The sequence below is a fragment of the Desmodus rotundus genome, chromosome 1 (genome assembly GCF_022682495.2).
Source record: "Desmodus rotundus isolate HL8 chromosome 1, HLdesRot8A.1, whole genome shotgun sequence".
Taxonomy (NCBI): domain Eukaryota; kingdom Metazoa; phylum Chordata; class Mammalia; order Chiroptera; family Phyllostomidae; genus Desmodus; species Desmodus rotundus.
Window position 1 is genome coordinate 114,147,133 of NC_071387.1, and position 18,703 is coordinate 114,165,835.

An 18,703-nucleotide genomic window follows, 5' to 3' on the forward strand; every position below is an offset into this window, starting at 1 on the left:
CAACACACTAAACACGTGCACAGGTCCATACAAAGCTCCACATCCGTGAACCACACACGCAGATACACAAATGTACGTCACACACTCCACGCCTGTCTGCGTACAGCGCACGTACTCACACACAAACCCCCGACCCGACCCAATCAGGAAGCGTGGTCTCCGCCTCCAGCAACCGACGAATCTTGTCCCGGCCGCGCCTCCGTTGGACGCCAGGTGTCGGAGGTCACGGCACCGCTGGCTGTGGCATTTTTTTCTACCCGGAAACCTCGGCTGCAGGACCCTGACTAACCCGTGTGACGGCTGCGTGAGCCGGGCTGGGCTCCGGTCCTCGCGTCGGCCCCGCGGAGCCGGACACTGCTCCCGGAGCGGCGGGGAGGATGGTGCCGAGTGGCCCCGGGCCCGCCGCTCGCCACAGCGAGTGAGCTCGGAGCGGCCACGGGCGTCCGCCGAGTAGCTGGCCGGGCTGGGCCCGGGGCGCGCCGCTGCCCGCCGGGGCGGGGTAAGCCGGGTCGCGCGGGCCGGGAAGTGGGATCAGCCGGGGCGGACCGCGGGTCCTGGGAGGGGGCCGCGCTGGTCGGGGGCGGTGTTCAGGGTCGGGTTTCCTCCTCGCTTCTTCGGGCTGCATATGCGCCCCAGCTGCAGGTGGGGGTCGTCACGCAGTAGCCCTGCGCTGGTGACCTCGGTCTGGTCACCCGCCCCCGGGGTTTGTCGACCCCCATGCCGGGAGTAAGGGATCTCTGCCAGCCTTCGAGATGGCTGAACTTCCCACTTTATGGAGCCGAAGCTTGGATTATTTGGATATGGCCTGGGGGGCATTTTGGTAGTTGGCCATTTTTGACTTTGGATAGTGTTTACGTTACCTCTACGTTTGTAAATTTTGTGCATCTCAGAAAGAAGATGGGAGATAGAGATCCACGTATATACAGAAACTCAGAGGGAAATAGTGGGAAATAGAGGGAATTATGAGTCGAGCTTGTTAAATATTCAGAGATGAGTGGATTTTTATTTTCACTTATATTGTCATAAAGGAAATTAAGGAGTGGCTTTAAAGTAATCTAGAGGCATTTAGTTCTAGTTCCCTGAATAGGCACCATCAGGAATAAAACTAGGCCTGTTGTGTTGTTTTGAATTGTGTGAACAAGCATAACCGGTGGACAGCTGGTGAGGGGGCCTTTGGAGAAGAATCAGATGTCTGTAGTTTAGTTCTCAAGTGCAGATTGAGAACAGCCCTCGCTGAGTGATGAATGATGAGCTTCTTTGCAGCCTGCTTTGGCAGGAAAGATTGTGGCTCCTCCTGAACTGTTACTTACCTGCCTCATAGGTGAGCTGCTACTGCAGGTAGTGGGAGGAAAAACTCCAAGGCTGGTGACGAATATTTGGTAAAGTAGTTTGTTCCCGTAGTGCTCTTTTTGGTCAGCTTGGGATCTTGAGCATTTGTATAACATCTATAGGTGAATGCTTGCTCAGCCAGAACTTGAACGGTAAGAACACCTTCCTGCTTCCTCATTTCATTTTAGGGTTTTGAAAGAGACCTGTTGTGCACCTAGTAAAGGCATAGGAAGAATTTCTGTGACCTAACTGAGGTGGGGTGGAATCAGGACTACCACTCCCTCCTGGGTACTGAGATCCCCAAATGCCCATTGAGCACACGTGCTCTATTTGGGCTCTAGCTGCAGCTGCTGCAGGGAAGAGAGACAGATCCAAGTACAGATACAGTTTGTGCAGGCAAAGAACTTTGAGGAAGTAATAGGCCATAGATGTGGCAGGACTTAATTGCATACAGAGTTGCCAACCAGTAGGGATTTTGTTATGGTAAGGATCAGAAAAGGCCTCACAAGGAAGTGACATTTGAGGTGCACCTTGAAGGATCCGGGGGGATTTGGGTCATTCAGAATTAGCTGGAAAATGAAAAAGCTAGGGCCTTGGTGGACCAGCACCCAGATTGGTTAGGTGGGCAGAAGGTGTCTCAAAATATTGACAGAGGCAGCTCATAGAGGGTTACTTTTCTGAGACGGAAAAGCATATGCTACCTGGTCTAGCTTTTGGTAGATTTCTGGGTTCTAAAGAATTGCTTTCATTTGACAATTTTGTCTTACTCTTTTAATCAGCCAATTCTAGAAATCAGTGCCTAATTTATTTTAAGGACAATGAAAAAGATGTTGATTGTAATTCCTGTTTGGCGTTAACAATCAGAAAATTGAATTTGCCGTCTGTGGGTATTTCAGTGCCTGTTTTTAGTTTTAAGGAGCACAGCTCTGCCACTCTGGCTACAACCAAGTAAAAATGGCAAGCTCTTTAGCCATTTTCTGAGTGTTTTTAATGACATCTAGTTCCCTTTACAGAGATGTTGTTTCTCTTGTTAACGTTGTTGAAGAAACCTTTGAAGCCATTGAAACAGGATGCCTCCTCATTGCTCTGGAACATCAAGACTAGTCTGAGGACCTCAATGGCTTCAACTGTAGCCTTTTTTTTTTTTTTTTTGCCTTGGGATAAAACTGGCTTACAACATTACCTTAGTTTCATGTGTACAACATAACGATTATGTATTTGTATATATTGCACGATGATCACCACAGTAAGTCCGGTTAACATCTGTCACCATGCATAGTTACAGAATGTTTTTCTGGTAAGGCAGACTTGTTTGTCAGCTTTCAAATATGCAATATAGTACAATTAATCATAGACACCACGCTGGACCCGACATCCCAATGACTTATAACTGGAGGTTGGTACCTTTTGATTCCCTTCACCTTGTTGGTACCCCTGCCCCCCCACCACCTCTGGCTGCCACCAGTCTGTTCTCTGTATATGACCTTGTTCGCTTTGACGGAGGGGTTTGTTTTTGGTTTTGTTTTAGATTCCACATATAAGTGAGACATAGTATTTGTCATTGTCTGATTTTTTTCACTTAGCATAATCCCATCAAGGGCCATTCTTACTGCAAATGGCAAGATTTCATTCATTTTTATGACTGAATTGTATATATACACCACATCCTTAGCCTTTCTTTAAACATGCTTGGCACTGTACCATCTTGTCTTTTTATTGCTGCTTTTTTCCTCTTTCCTCCGGATGCACTTCTTTACCTCCTTCTGACACAGCATGACAGTACAGAGATTCTAGATCTTTGGGATGTTTTTGTCAGCATTGACATGCCACAGAATTCCATTGCCATGTAAGAGGGCTTATATTTTTTTACTATGACATTCCAATTAAAATGAAAAAAAAAAAGAAAGGAAAATGGAGGAAAATAGTTTTTAGCAAATTGAGTTTCCCATCTAGGATTTATTTTGATAAATGTAGAAATCCTTGAATGATCTTTCCCAGGTACATACTGAATAAATTTGACAAGAGGTCATAGCTCCCTTTCTGTGTAACCACCGTATTGTTGTCTGTGTCTATGAGTTTATTTGTTTGTTGCTTTCTGTTTTATATCCTACACTCGAGTGAAATCATTTGGTTCTTGTCCTTTTCTGTCTCTGACTTTTTTTGCTTTCCATAATACTCTCAATATCCATTCATGTCTTTGCAAATGGCAGTATTTCTTCCTTTCTTATGGCTGAGTAGTATTCCATAATATATATGTATCATATTTTATTTATCCAATCATCCATCAAAGGGCACTCAGTGTGATTAATGCCGCAGTGAACATAGGGGTACATTATGTCTTTACGAATAAGTGCTTCCAACTTTTTCAATAGATACCCAGAAGAGGGATTGTTGGGGCATATGGTAGTTCTATTCTTAATTTTTTTGAGGAAACTTCATACTGTTTTCCATAGTGGTCACACCAGTTTATATTCCCACCAGCAGTGTATACAGGTTCCTTTTTCTCCATATCCTTTCCAACACTTGCTGTTTCTTGTCCTATTGATAGTAACCATTCTAACAGTTGTGAGGTGGTATCTCACTTTGGTTTTGATATGCATTTCCCTCATAGCTAGTGAAATTGACCATCCTTTCATATATCTGCTGGGCTTTTGTATGTCTTCTTGGGAAAAGTGTTCAAGTCCTCTGTCCATTTTTTTAAAGCAAACATATCTTCAAGATTTTTATTGTCATATCATAAAACAATATATGAAGCTTAGAACTGGATCATGGAGCTCTTTTTCTTATTCCCTGTCAGTTCAAATACTTGCATCTCTTTAATAGCCAGCATTCTCTTAGATCTGCAGGTGGGCTTAATGCAGTCAAGCCTAACCAGTTTCAGCCATTTTGCGGAAAATCAGCTTAGTCTGCCTAACATAACCACTCTGCTTCCTGTCATAATGCCACTTTCCCTGAGCATATAAAGAATCCTTGCCCTTCTTGTATTGTGTTACTTTTTGAGGTAGGTGCTTGCCACACTTCTTACAGAAAGTCCGGAGGGTTCTAGGAACGTTTACCATGTTTGTGAGGGTGCTATTGGCACAGCAAAGCACTCTGCCCATTTTTAAATGGGATTGCTTATTTTATTGTTGAGTTTTTGAGTTCTTTATATATTTTGAATATTAGCCACTTATTGGAGGTATTATTTGCAAATATCTTATCCCATTCAGTTGATTGCCTTTTTGTTTTGTTGATGGTTTATTTTGTTGTGCAGAAGCTTTTTAGTTTGATGGAGTTTCAGTCATTTATTTTTGTTGATACTTTCCTTGCCTTTGGTGTCAAGTTCATAAAATCCTCTGAGACAAAGGCTCGTAAGTTTAGTACCTGTGATTTCTTCTATGAATTTTATTATTTCAGGTCTTATATTTAGGTGTTTGATCCATTTTGAGTTACTTTTGGAGTATGGTGTCAAATAGTAATCTAGTTTTATTCTTTTGCATGTGGCTTTGCAATTCCTAACACCATTTATTGAAGTGGCTTTCTTCATTGTATGTTTTAGGCTTCTTTGTCAAAAACTGTCCATATACATGTGGGTGTTTTTCTGGACTCTCAATTCTGTTCCATTGGTCTGTATGTATGTTTTTCTGCCAGCACTGTATTGTTTTTATTATTGTAGCTTTGTATTTGGTTGGCCAAAAAGTCCTTTATATTTTTCTGTAAAATAAAAGGCACATTTTTCATTTTCACCAGTAACTTTCGATTTGGATATTTGGAGTATGTTGCCTATCTCCTGTTACTGGCTTCTAGTGGGTAGAGGCCAGGGTTGCTGCTAAACATCTTCCGATGTATAAAACAGCTCCACAGCAAAGAATTATTTGGCCAAAATGTCAATAGTACCAAGAAACTTTGCAAACCACTTTTGACGTGTTTGATCACTCATGGCATCTTTGCCATATACAGCACAAATTATCTTTTGTGTTTCAGTTGCATTTTTACCTTTCTTGAAATAATAAAGCATAATATGAGGATGTCTGGTCAAGATGGCAGTATAAGCAGACATGGCTCAACTCCTCACACAACCACATCAAAATTACAACTAAAATATAGAACAACGTCACTCAGAACCATCAGAAATTGAGTTGAATGGAAGTCTAACAACTACAGAATTAAAGAAGCCACATCCATTGAAAATGGTAGGAGGGCCCTAGATGTGGAACAGGCTGGTCCCACACCCACCTCTGGTAGATAAAAATTTGGGAGGGATATCTCGGGAGTGAGGAGACCCAGCCCCACACCAGGCCCCCTAAGCCCAGGATAAGTCCTCATAATGTCTGGCTGCAAAAACCAGCGGGGATTGAGTCTGTGGGAGAAACTACTGGAATCCCAAGCAGTTCCTCTTAAAGAACCCATACATGGACTTACTCAGACTACTGCCTCTGATCTCTAGCACCAGGGTGGCAGCTTGAAAGGCACCATAGGCATACAGGGAAGAACTGAAGTGTCTGGCATCAAGGTGAACTGAGGCCATTGTCCCTTTTCTGAACCCTTCATCCACAGAGCCACAGAGCCAGCAAGCTGGTTTCATATTTGAGATTCTATGCACTTGGCTAACACTGTTTGACACCCCCCCACCCCTCCCGGTGATCCCCAGAGACTGCCCCACAGGCAGAGACATAGGCAGTGGCTGACGTTGGCCTGTACCACCCAGGGAACCCCAAACCTGTATACCAGTGGATAGCTACAGACCACGTTGGAGTACCACCATCCTGCCCTTGCACAGCTGATCCTCCATGGAGGGCAGAGGTTGGCAGTCAGTGGTCACAGCAAGTCCTTGCAGCTGACTGGCCTAGGTAAATCCCTCCCGTTGACCTCCCTACAGCAACCAAGGCTCAACTACAAGAGGAGGGTGTACTCAGTCCACACAAAAGGTGCATCTTGAGTACCCAGGTTGGGTGATAGGTGAGGCTGTGCTTTTGGACCATACAGGACCTACTGCATTAGGCTACATTACCAAGACACCAATTCATAGCAGCTCTACCTAATACATAAAACCAAACACAGGAGGCTGCTAAAATGAGACAAAGAAACATGGCCCAAATGAAAGAATATATCAAAACTCCAGAAAAAGAACTAAATGAAATGGTGATAAGCAATCTATCAGATGCAGAGTTCAAAACACTTGTTATAAGGATGCTCAAGGAACTTAGGAACTCAGCAGCATAAAAAAGATCCAGTCAGAAATGAAGGATACACTAATTGAAATAAAGAACAATTTACAGGGAAACAGCAGTAGTGTGGATGAAGCCAACAATCAAGTCAATGATTTGGAACATAAGCAAAATAACAGGTAATCAGAACAACAAAAAGATAAAAGAATAAAAAAAATAAGGAAAGTATAAGCAGCCTCTAGGGAAACTTTAAGCAGTCCAACATGTGCCTCATAGGGATGCCAGAAGGAGAAGAGAAAGAGCAAGAAATTGTAAATCTATTTGAAAAAATAATGAAAGAAAACTTCCCTAAGTTGGTGAAGAAAATAGACATGCAAGTCCAGGAAGCACAGAGAGTCCCAAACAAGATGGATGCAAAGAGGCCCACTCTAAGACAAATCATAATTCAAATGCCAAAGGTTAAAGATAAAAATAGAATCTTTTTAAAAAATATATTTATTGATTATGCTATTACAGTTGTCCCATTCCCCCCCCCTCACTCCACTCCCTACTGCCCACCACCTCCCTCCCACATTCCCCCCCTATAGTTCATGTCCATGGGTCATACTTATAAGTTCTTTGGCTTCTACATTTCCTACACTATTTTTACCCTCCCCCTGTCTATTTTCCACCTATCATCTATGCTACTTATTCTCTGTACCTTCCCCCCCTCTCCCTTTCCTACTCCCCTATTGACAACCCTCCATGTGATCTCCATCTCTATGGTTCTGTTCCTGTTCTAGTTGTTTGCCTAGTTTGCTCTTGTTTTTGTTTTAGGTGTGGTCGTTAATAACTGTGAGTTTGCTGTCATTTTTACTGTTCCTATTTTTTATCTTCTTTTTCTTAGGTAAGTCCCTTTAACATTTCATATAATAAGGGCTTGGTGATGATGAACTCCTTTAACTTGACCTTATCTGAGAAGCACTTTATCTTCCCTTCCATTCTAAATGATAGCTTTGCTGGATACAGTAATCTTGGATATAGGTCCTTGCCTTCCATGACTTGGAATACTTCTTGCCAGCCCATTCTTGCCTGTAAGGTCTCTTTGGAGAGATCAGCTGACAGTCTTATGGGAAGTCCTTTGTAGGTAACTGTCTCCTTTTCTCTTGCTGCTTCTAAGATTCTCTCCTTCTGTTTCATCTTGGGTAATGTAATGATGATATGCCTTGGTGTGTTCCTCCTTGAGTCCAGCTTCTTTGGGACTCTCTGAGCTTCCTGGACTTCCCGGAAGTCTGTTTCCTTTGCCAGACTGGGGAAGTTCTCCTTCATTATTTGTTCAAATAAGTTTTCAATTTTTTGTTCTTCTTCTTCTCCTTCTGGCACCCCTATAATTCGGACATTGGAACGTTTCAAGATGTCCTGGAGGTTCCTAAGCCTTTCCTCATTTTTCCGAATTCTTGTTTCTTCATTCTTTTCTGGTTGGATGTTCCTTTCTTCCTTCTGGTCCACACCGTTGATTTGAGTCCCAGTTTCCTTCGCATCACTATTGGTTCCCTGTACATTTTCCTTTGTTTCTCTTAACATAGGCTTCATTTTTTCATCTACTTTTCGAACAGATTCAACCAATTCTGTGAGCATCTTGATAACCAGTGTTTTGAACTGTGCATCTGATAGGTTGGCTATCTCTTCCTCGCTTAGTTGTAGTTTTTCTGGACCTTTGAAGTGTTCTGTCATTTGGGCCATTTTTGTTTGTTTGTTTGTTTGTCTTGGCGAGTCTGTTACTTTAAGGGGCAGAACCTTAGGTGTTCCCCGGGGCGGGGTAATGCTGGTAGCTGTGCTGTGACGCTGTATGTGGGGGAGGGGCCAAGAGGGAGCAATGGCGCCCGCTCCACTCTCCACCTGACCTCAGTCTATCACTCTGCTACCCACAATCAAACTGGGCCCCTCTGGTGCTGGTTCCCAAGTGAGTGGGCTTGTACATGCCCTAGGCCCCTGTGGGTCTCTCCAACGACCTCTCCTGTGAGGCTGGCCCCAACCCCCACGGGCGTTTTCAGTCAGAGGTTTGAGGCTTTATTTCCCCCAGCTGGAGCCCTGGGTTGTGCTCCAGCAAAGCTATCATGTAGAATTGAAGGGCAGATAAAGAGATTCCCAGACAAGAAAAAACTAAAGGAGTTTATCATCACCAAACCATTATTATATGAAATGTTGAAGGGACTTATTTAAGAAAAAGAAGATCAACATTATCAACAATAAAATGGCAAGAAATACGTATCTATCAACAACAAATTCTAAAAAAAACAAACTATGCAAACAAGAACAGAGACAGAATCGTGGATATATAGAACATTTTGATGGTTGCCAGATCAGAGGGGAATGGGTGGGGATGGTTGAAGTGGTGCGGGCCAAAGAACATATAGGTGTGAGCCATGGACCTGAACGATGGTGTTGGGGATTGCTTGAGGGAGTGGAGGGGGCCAAAGGGGGAAAATTGGGACAACTGTAATAGCATGGTGAATAAAATAGTAATTAAAAAAATAAAGCATAATACACCAAAATGTTGCATGTATTCTTCCATCTTCAACATTAAAATGGCTGCACAAAAATTCACCAATTTTGATTTTTTTAAAAAAATGCATGCTGATATGACAGCTGTCACAATACAATCTAACAAAAGTGTTCCGAATGAAGTTCAAGACAACTAAGTGCAACTAGAGCCACCATACAGAATAAATGTAACAGACTTTTTGGCCAACCCAATAGTATAATTTGAAGTCAGGGATTGTTATGCCTCTGGCTTTGTTATTTTCTCAGGATTGCTTTGGCTATTTGGGGTCTTTTGTTCTATACAAATTTGATGATTTTTTTGTTCTGTACTTTTGAAAAATGCCATTGGGACTTTGATGAGGATTGCATTAAATATGTCTATGACTTTAGGTAATAGGGCCATTTTGACTATGTGGATTCTTCCAATCTATAAACACAGCATCTTTCCATTTCTTTGTGTCGTCTTCAGTTTCTCTCAGTAGTATCTTGTAGTTTTCAGTGTATACATTCTTCACATTCTTTGTTTGTTCCTAGGTATTTGACTCTATTTATTCCTAGGTATTTTATTCTTTTGTTGCAATTACAAATGGATTGCTTTTTATTTCTTTTTCTGACATTTTATTGTTAGTCTGTAGGAAAGCAATGGATTTTTTTACATTGATTTTGTATCCTGCAACTTTACTGTATTTGTTTATTGTTTCTAATAGTTTTTTTGGTGGAGTCTTTGGGGTTTTCCCTATGAAGAATCATATCATTTGCAAAATTGACAATTTTACTTCTTCATTCCCAATTTGGATGTCTTTTATTTCTTTCTCTTGCTTGATTGCTCTGGCTAGGACTTCCAGTATTGTGCTGAATAACAGTGATGACATTGGGCATCCTTGTCTTGTTCCTGATCTTAGAGAAAAAGCTTTCAGGTTTTTTTGCCATTCAGTGTGATAGTAACTGAGGGTTTCTCATATATGGCCTTTATTATGTTCAGGTACTTTCCTTCTCTACCCAGTTTATTGAGTGTTTTAATTATAAATGAGTGTTGTCAAATGCTTTTTCTGCATCTGTTTATCTGATCAGATGATTTTTATCCCTTATTTTGTGCATGTGGTGATCACATTGATCTGGGTATATGTTGAACCATCCTTGTGTCCCTGGAATGAACCCTACTTGATCATGATGTATTATCTTTTTAATGTGTTGTTGTATTTGATTGGATAGTTTTGTTTAGAACTTTCACATCTGTATTCATCAGAGATACTGGTCTGTAATGTGTGTGTTGTTCTTGCCAGGTTTTGGTATCAGGGTAATTCTGGCCTCATAAAATGGGTTAGGAAGTATTGCCTGTTGTTTAATTATTTGGAAGAGTTTAGGAAGGATAGGTATTAAAATCTTCTTTGAATGTTTGATAGAAGTTACTACTTGAAGCAATATAGTCCTGGACTTTTGCTTTTGGTGGGAGGTTTTAGATGATTGGTTTATTTTCCTTACTGTTGATCAGTCTCTAGATTTTCCAGTTCTTCATGGTTCAGCCAAGGATGGTTATATATTTCTAAGAACTTGTCCATTTCTTCTAGTTTATCAAATTTGATAGTATATCCTTTCACAGTATCTTTCTTTTTAATCCTCACCCGAGGACATGGTTACTGATTTTAGAGAGGGGGCAAGTGAGGGAGAAGCATCAATGTGAGAAACATCCATTGGTTTCCTTTTGTATGCACCCCAACTGGGGACTGAACCTGCAACCTAGGCACGTGCCCTGACTGGGAATAGAACCCATAACCTTTCAGTTTGCGTGATGATGCCCAACCAACTGAGCCACAGTAGTCAAGGCTTCTTAGTATCTTGTATAGTCCTTTGTATTTCTGTGGTGTCAGTTGTAACTTCTCTTTCATTTCTCGTTTTGTTTCTTTCCTTTTTTTTCCTTAGTCCATCTAGTTGGAGGATTGTCAATTTTATTAATCTTTTTAAAGAACTCTTCGTTGCATTAATTTTTCTCTTGCCTTGTTCTCTATGTTGTTTAATTATGCTCTCATTTTTATTTCCTTTTTTCTACTGAGTTTGGGCTTCATTTGTTCTTTTTCTAGTTCTTTAAGATTAAATGTTAGGTTGTTGATTTGAGATTTTTCTTGTTTCTTGAGGTAGGCCTGTAATGCTATACACTTTTCTCTTATTACTACTTTTGTTGTGTCCCCCAAATTTTGATGTATTCTCATTTTTAATTTCCTCACCTGAAGATATGTTTAGAGAGAGAGGAAATGTGTGAAGAGAGAGAGAGAGAGTGCGCGAGAGATGTCAATCCGTGCCTCCTATACATGCTCCAATCAGGATTGAACCCACAACCTCGGTATGTTCCCTGACTGGAAATCAAACCTGCAACCTTTTGGTGTGTAGGATAACAGTCCAACCAATTGAACCAGGGCTACTCTATTCTTTTTAATTGGTGAGTTTAGTCCATTTGCATTTAGGGTGATTAATGATATATGAAGATTTCCTATAGCCATTTTATAATCTGTTTTCTGGTAGCTCTGTCTACATTGTTTTTTTTCTCTTTTATTTCTGTCACAGTTTTGTGGTATTCCCTGATATTTCCCTCTGTTTCTTCTCTTTTTTATGTTATGTGTCTATTCCAGATTTTCTTTTTTGTGGTTAACATTAGGTTTATACCAGGGATGTCAAACTCATTTTCACCGGGGGCCACATCAGCCTCGCGGTTGCCTTCAAAGGGCCAAATGTAATTTCAACTCCTTAACAGTTAAGGAGTGGTTACATTATTTCTGCCCTTTGAAGACAACTACAAGGCTGATGTGGTCCTGGTGAAAATGAGTTTGACACCCCTGGTTTATGCAAAAGAAAGTTTCATATTTAGCTGTCCTTTTATTCTGATTGCATCTTATCTCCATTCTCCTGTGAAAGTTCAGTACTTTTTCTCCTCTTTTATATTTTTGTTGTGACAAATTATCTTTTTATGTTGTGAGTTCATTTCTAAATTGCAGTAGTTAATTGTCTTCTTTTTTAAAAGAAAGAAACCGTTTTTATCTCCTTTAAACTTTGCTATATTTAAATGTTTAATGCCCTATTCTGAACAAGGGTTGACATTTCCTGTCTGTTAATCATCTTACTCATAGTTTTGTATCCTTTTGTCTTGTTTTGGATAGAAGAACACTTCTCAGCATTTCTTGTAATGGAGGTCTTGTGGTAAATCCCTTAGTATTTGTATGTCTGGAAAAGCCTTTATTTCTCTGTCATGTCTAAAGGGCAACTTTGTTGGATATATTATTCTTGACTGGTGATTTCTCTTAATAATTTGAACATTTGATTTCACTCTCAGCTTGTAGGGTTTTTGCTGGAAAATCTGAAGATAATCTAATAGAGTTTCCTTTATAAGTAACTCTATTCCCTAGATGCCTTGAGAATTCTTGCTTAGTTGTTACTTTAATATAATGTGCCTTGGAGAAGGCCTTTTTGGATTGATATACTTTGGTGTTCTGATGTGGGCTCTAGCCAGCAGTGTCCATGGTGTTGTGGATGCGATGAACAAATTCATACGGACTGTAGAAGTCCTGTGGAGAAAAGGGACAGCATGGCTACTCTCTGAGTGAGAGAGTGCCCTGACCCTTGCCTGGACAGGCTTTTATTGCTTTCTAGTAGTATTACAGAAGGTTGTCATTCATTATGCTCAGGTTTACTTTAAGTGATTACTTCGTACAGATAACAAAGAAAAGAATGTTGTAAATGCAGGGGAATGATGGTTCTGGTTACACTCTGTCCTTGGGACAGCTTAGCACAAACTTTAGGGAGTTGCTTCAGAGAGACATCTGCTGTCTTAACTTAGGGTGAGGGAGTTTTAGCAAAAGCAAGCCTCAAAGCAGCCTGGATATAATGCAGACCTGGTTCCCCATGGGGAAAGCTGATCTGCAGGCCTGGCTCCTGTGTGCCGCCTCGCACCTGTCAGTTTTCTGAACCAGGGCTGAGCTACATTTGTCATTGCCACATGGACTGATTCCCTTTAGTGTTGTTAGCTGCTTGTATTTGAAGATCTAATTCTTTCTTTAGGTTTGGGAAGTTCTTGTCAATAATTTGTTTGAATAGGCTGTCTGTTCCCTTCTCTGTCTCTTCTCTTGGGGGTATGCCCGTGATTCTTACTTTGCACTTTCTAATGGAGTCAGATAATTCTTGTAGAATTATTATTTTTTACTCTTGATTCTCTTCTTCCACCTGAGTCATTTCTAGATTTTCATCTTGTAAGTCACTAATTCTTTCCTCCATCTGGCCTGTTCTGTTTTCTAAGCTCACTAGTTCATTCTTTATCTCATTTATTGGATTCTTTTTTTAAAACATTTTATTTATTTATTTTTAGAGAGGGGAAGGGAAGGAGAAAGAGAGGGAGAGAAACATCAATGTATGGTTGCCTTTCACACACCTCCTACTGGGAACCTGGCCTGCAACCCAGGCATGTGTCCTGACTGGGAATCAAATTGGCGACCCGTTGGTTCACAGGCCAGCACTCAATCCACTGAGCCACACCAGCCAGGGCTCATTAATTGAGTTCTTTAGCTTCAGAATTTCCGTTTTATAGTTCTGTTCTCTGTGGTGGGGTCCTTCTGTTTGTTGATACTGTTTCTGAGCTTGTTGAATTGCTTTTCTGTGTTTTCTTGTATCTCATTGAGTTTTTTCAGAACTACAATCTTTAGTTCTCTGTCATTTAAATAATAGTCTTCCATGTCTTTATATTTATTTTCTGCAATTTTTTTTGTTACCTTGGTTATTTGTTATGCTTAATGGATTATTGCCTGGGCATCTTTGGGAATGAAATCTGCCTCTTTTAATAATGATTTTTATTTATATTTTTAAAGAGAGAGGAAGGGAGAGAGACAGGAGGAGAAACATTGATGTATGAGAGAAACATCAATCGGTTGCCTCTTGCATGCCCCCAACTGGGTACCTAGCCTGCAAGCCAGGCATGTGCCGTGACTGGGAATTGAACCAGCAAACTTTCAATTCACAGGCTGGTGTTCAACCCACTGAGCCACACCAGCCAGGGCTGAAATCCGCTCTTTAAAAAGTATTTGACATTGACATCAGAGTAATGGTGGTGTGGAAGATCCCTATGGTCTCTCCCCTTAAAGTTTCAGCAGTTTGAACAGCTATAATTTAACAAAGGATTCCCTCCTCAACCCACAAACAGACCTGAGAGATTATACATTGATACAAAGGTGGTCAAGTGGGAGGGAACCAGGGAGGTGAGAAGGGAGAAACGCGGAGATGAACCATGGATGCAGCCCTATAGTGGGGATCTCATGGCCAGGCTCAGCCTAGAGAGGGGAGGAATCAGGTTGTGGCTGACATTCCCTTCAGCCGGGAGGAGCAAAGATATTTGGTGGGCATTCCTGCAAGAGTGGGCAGTACAAACTGAAGCAGAGCACAGTGATCTGGGCAGGGACACAGCATAGAGGTGTGGCTGTGGTTGTCTGGTGGTTGGCATTCCAAACAAAGAAACAAAGCTATGGAGCCTGGCCACCCTTTTACCTCCCAGAGCTACCTTCCTTTCACTCTTGGTATTGGGTTGTGGAGCACATTATCTGCAAACCCGAGAACTGGTACTGCAGAATCACTTTTTCTCTGAGCAAGGGGTGCACTCTGTGACTGGTCCCAGGATCGAGGCACAGGGGGACTCTGCAGAGGTCCAAAGTCATCATTACAGAGAAGGCAGAGCATCTTCAAAGGTGGCTGCATTACCCCAGCCCACTCCACTTCCACACATTGTGTCTGCACTGAGCTCAGAGTGTGTCTGTGGGAGACACCACTGGGGTTTCACAGATTTGGGCCCTCATTGCCCACCACGTTCCCCTGGGAGATTGGTTCCCTAGGACTGATGCAACCGGATCACAGGGGAGGTACCCTTCTTCCCATTTTCCACTAACCTGTGGAGATCTGTTAAGCTAGGGAAGTTCAAGAGAGCTGAAAAATCTTGTGATTCAGTGCCACCTATTGGAAAATAATAGGAAGATGTCTTTTTCCATTGTACTAGAGATCTGCCACTCATACCTAGATGCCTAGACAGGGGGATTCCATCAAATACCATGAATAACCAAGTTAGCAAGGCAGTTAAGAAAGATAGGAAAACTCTCCAGAAAACAAACTTAAAGACATGGAAATATGTGGTGTAAATGACAGAATTCAAGATTATAATTCTGAAAAAAACTCAAGGAGATGTAAGAAAATGCAGACAGGGAGTTTAATGAGCTCAGGAAAAAAAAAATCAACAAACACAATGAATACTCTACCAATGAGATTGAAACTTTGAAAAAGAACTAAACAGACACCTTCAAGATGAAAAACTCATTGAAAGAGATCAAGAACGAAGTGGGAGCATAGGAACTATCTGACTCTATCGGAAAGAGCAATGTAAGAATAATAGGCCTATCAGAAGAAGAGTAGAAGGAAAAGGGAACAGAGAGCCTATTCAAACAAATAGTTGATGTGAATGTCCCAAAGCTATAGAAAGAAAAGGTGCTCGAATTCCAGAAGCAAATAGAACACCTCATTACCTCAACCCAAAAGACCTTCTCCAAGGCACATTATATTAAAACTGTCAAAAATTAACGACAAAGAATTCTCAAGGCAATGGAAAAGAAGAAAGTAATGTATAATGGAAAGTCCATTAGGTTATCATTGGACTTCTTAGCAGAAACTCTGCAAGCTAGAAGAAAATGGAACCAAATATTCAAACTGCTGAAAGAGAAATTACCAGCCAAGAATAATATGTTCAGCGAAGTTACCCTTTAGATATGAAGGAGAAGTACAGACTTTTCCAGACATTTAGAAGCTGAGGGAAATTATCACCAGAAGACTTGCACTGCAGGAAATACTCAAGGGGGTTATTCTACCTGAAACAAAGAACAAAAGGTCACAAAAGTATGAGTAAAATCACCGATGAACTTACATTATAAATGGATAATTGATAATTTATCAAAGGAAAAGAACCAGTGGAGGCACAATTACCAGAAAACAAAAGATAAAATGGCTATAGGAAATCTCAGACATCAGTATTTATCCTAAATGTAAATGAACTGAGTTTACCAATATAAAGGCACAGCATGGCAGATTGGATCATAAAACAAACCCAATCATATGCTCCCTTCAGGAGACGCATTTAAGCTGCAAAGACAAAGATAGACTCAAAGTGAAAGGGTGGAAAATGATTCTTAGCATCCACAGAAAGACAGGTGTAGCCATACTTATATCTGACAAAATAGATCTCAAAATATCAAAGGTAACAAGAAACAAAGATGGACATTTTATAATGATAAAGAGGACACTACATCAAGAAGACATAACACTTCTTAATACATATACACCCAATCAGGGAGCACCAAAATATTGTATAAAACAACTACTGACAACTAAAGGGAGAAACTGACAAAAACGCTGTCATAGTTGGGGATGTAAAAACCCCATTGATAGCTCTAGACAGCTCATCCAAACAGAAAATCGGTAAGGGAATATCAGCCTTAAATGACACATTAGATCAAATGGACATAATTGACATGTACAGAGCCTTTTATCTCAGACTATTAAGATTATGCATTATTCTCCAGTGCACATAGAACATTCTCAAGGATAGACCACATGATGGGTCACAAAACAAGCCTCCACAAATTAAAAAAGATTAAAATCATACCAAACATATTCTGTGACCAAAATGCTTTGAAATTAAAAATCCACTTCAAAAAGGAAGTAAAGAAATGCACAGATATGCAGAGATTAAACAGCACACTAGTAAAAGATGACTGGGTTAAAGAATAGAAGCTGAGATCAAAAGATAATAAGAGACAAATGAGAATGACAACACAACACATCAAAACAAGTATAACAATGAGATAGCGAACAAAAGGATTATACAAAAATTAATTTTAAAAAAGAGCTGGTTTTTTGAAAAGATTTAATAAAATTGACAAACCTCTGGCTAGACTCAGTAAGGAAAAAAGAGAAAATACTCATATAAACAAAATCAGAAATGAAAGAGAAGTTACCAGAGACATCACAGATAGACAAAGGATGACATACACTAGAATGCTATGAAAGACTATATGCCACCAAATTTAATAACCTAGATGAAATAGATAAGTTCCTACAAATACATAACCTTCCTAGACTGAATTATGAAGAATCAGAAAACCTAAATAGACTGATCAACAGTGAGGAAATTAAAACAATCATCAAAAATATCCCCCCAAATAAAAGTCCTAGGCCAGAGAGTTTCACTAATGAATTCTACCTAACATTTAAAGTAGATTTAATACCTATCTTTCTCGGGAGAACCAAGATGGAGGTGTAGGTAGACACACTGTGCCTCCTCGCACACCCAGAACTGACAGAGAATTGAACAGCAAGGGGGTCGGACACCAAGGAAATAAAAAATAAACATTCATCCAGACCGGTAGGAGGGGCGAAGACAGGCACCAGGGTGGAGAGGACTCGCGTGGCCGTGGGGAGACCAAGACTGGCGGAGTGTGGGACGAATGGCACAGGCACTCTGAGCACTAGCAGACCCTGCGGCCCCACATTCGCGCAGATAAACCAAGAGGGCTGGACTCAGAGTGGCGGAGAACAGGGCAGGCAGAGCAGTGGGTAGCACCCTGCGGCCCCACATTCGCGCATAGATAAACTGGAGGAACTGAGGGGAGCGAAGCAGACCGTGTAACCCAGGGCTCCAGCACGGGGAAATAAAGCCTCAAGCCTCTGATTGAAAACGCCTGTGGGGGTTGGGGCAGCAGCAGGAGAGACTCCCAGCCTCACAGGAGAGGTCGTTGGAGAGACCCACAGTGGCCTGGAGTGTGCACAAGCCCACCCACTCGGGAACCAGCACCAGAGGGGCCCAGTTTGATTGTGGGTAGCAGAGTGAGAGATTGAGGCCCAAAGGAGAGTGGAGCGGGCGCCATTGCTCCCTCTTGGCCCCTCCCCCACATACAGTGTCACAGCACAGCAACCAGCATTACCCCGCCCCGGGGAACACCTAAGGTTCTGCCCCTTAAAGTAACAGACTCGCCAAGACAAACAAACAAACAAACAAAAATGGCCCAAATGACAGAACACTTCAAAGGTCCAGAAAAACTACAACTAAGCGAGGAAGAGATAGCCAACCTATCAGATGCACAGTTCAAAACACTGGTTATCAAGATGCTCACAGAATTGGTTGAATCTGTTCGAAAAGTAGATGAAAAAATGAAGCCTATGTTAAGAGAAACAAAGGAAAATGTACAGGGAACCAATAGTGATGTGAAGGAAACTGGGACTCAAATCAACGGTGTGGACCAGAAGGAAGAAAGAAACATCCAATCAGAAAAGAATGAAGAAACAAGAACTTGGAAAAATAAGGAGAGGCTTAGGAACCTCCAGGACATCTTGAAACGTTCCAACGTCCTAATTATAGGGGTGCCAGAAGGAGAAGAGGAAGAACCAAAAATTGAAAACTTACTTGAACAAAAAATGAAGGAGAACTTCCCTCATCTGGCAAAGGAAATAGACTTCCGGGAAGTCCAGGAAGCTCAGAGAGTCCCAAAGAAGCTGGACCCAAGGAGGAACCCACCAAGGCACATCATAATTACATTACCCAAGATTAAATGCAAGGACCTACATCCAAGATTACTGTATTCAGCAAAGCTGTCATTTAGAATGGAAGGGAAGATAAAGTGCTTCTCAGATAAGGT

The 18,703-nt window shown here is 41.4% G+C and overlaps 1 protein-coding gene and 1 pseudogene across 1 annotated transcript in view; one reads left to right on the forward strand and one right to left on the reverse strand.

The window, feature by feature from the left end:
• Positions 1–211: 211 nt before the first annotated feature.
• TMEM248 (transmembrane protein 248) overlaps positions 212–18,703 on the forward strand; it is a 35,804-nt gene continuing 17,312 nt past the window's right edge. The window contains exon 1 of the mRNA XM_053929759.2: positions 212–499. The gene's annotated coding sequence lies outside the window, so the exon portion shown is untranslated. The remainder of the gene's footprint in view (positions 500–18,703) is intronic.
• Positions 1,616–6,920, reverse strand: LOC128781504 (large ribosomal subunit protein eL42-like; annotated as a pseudogene).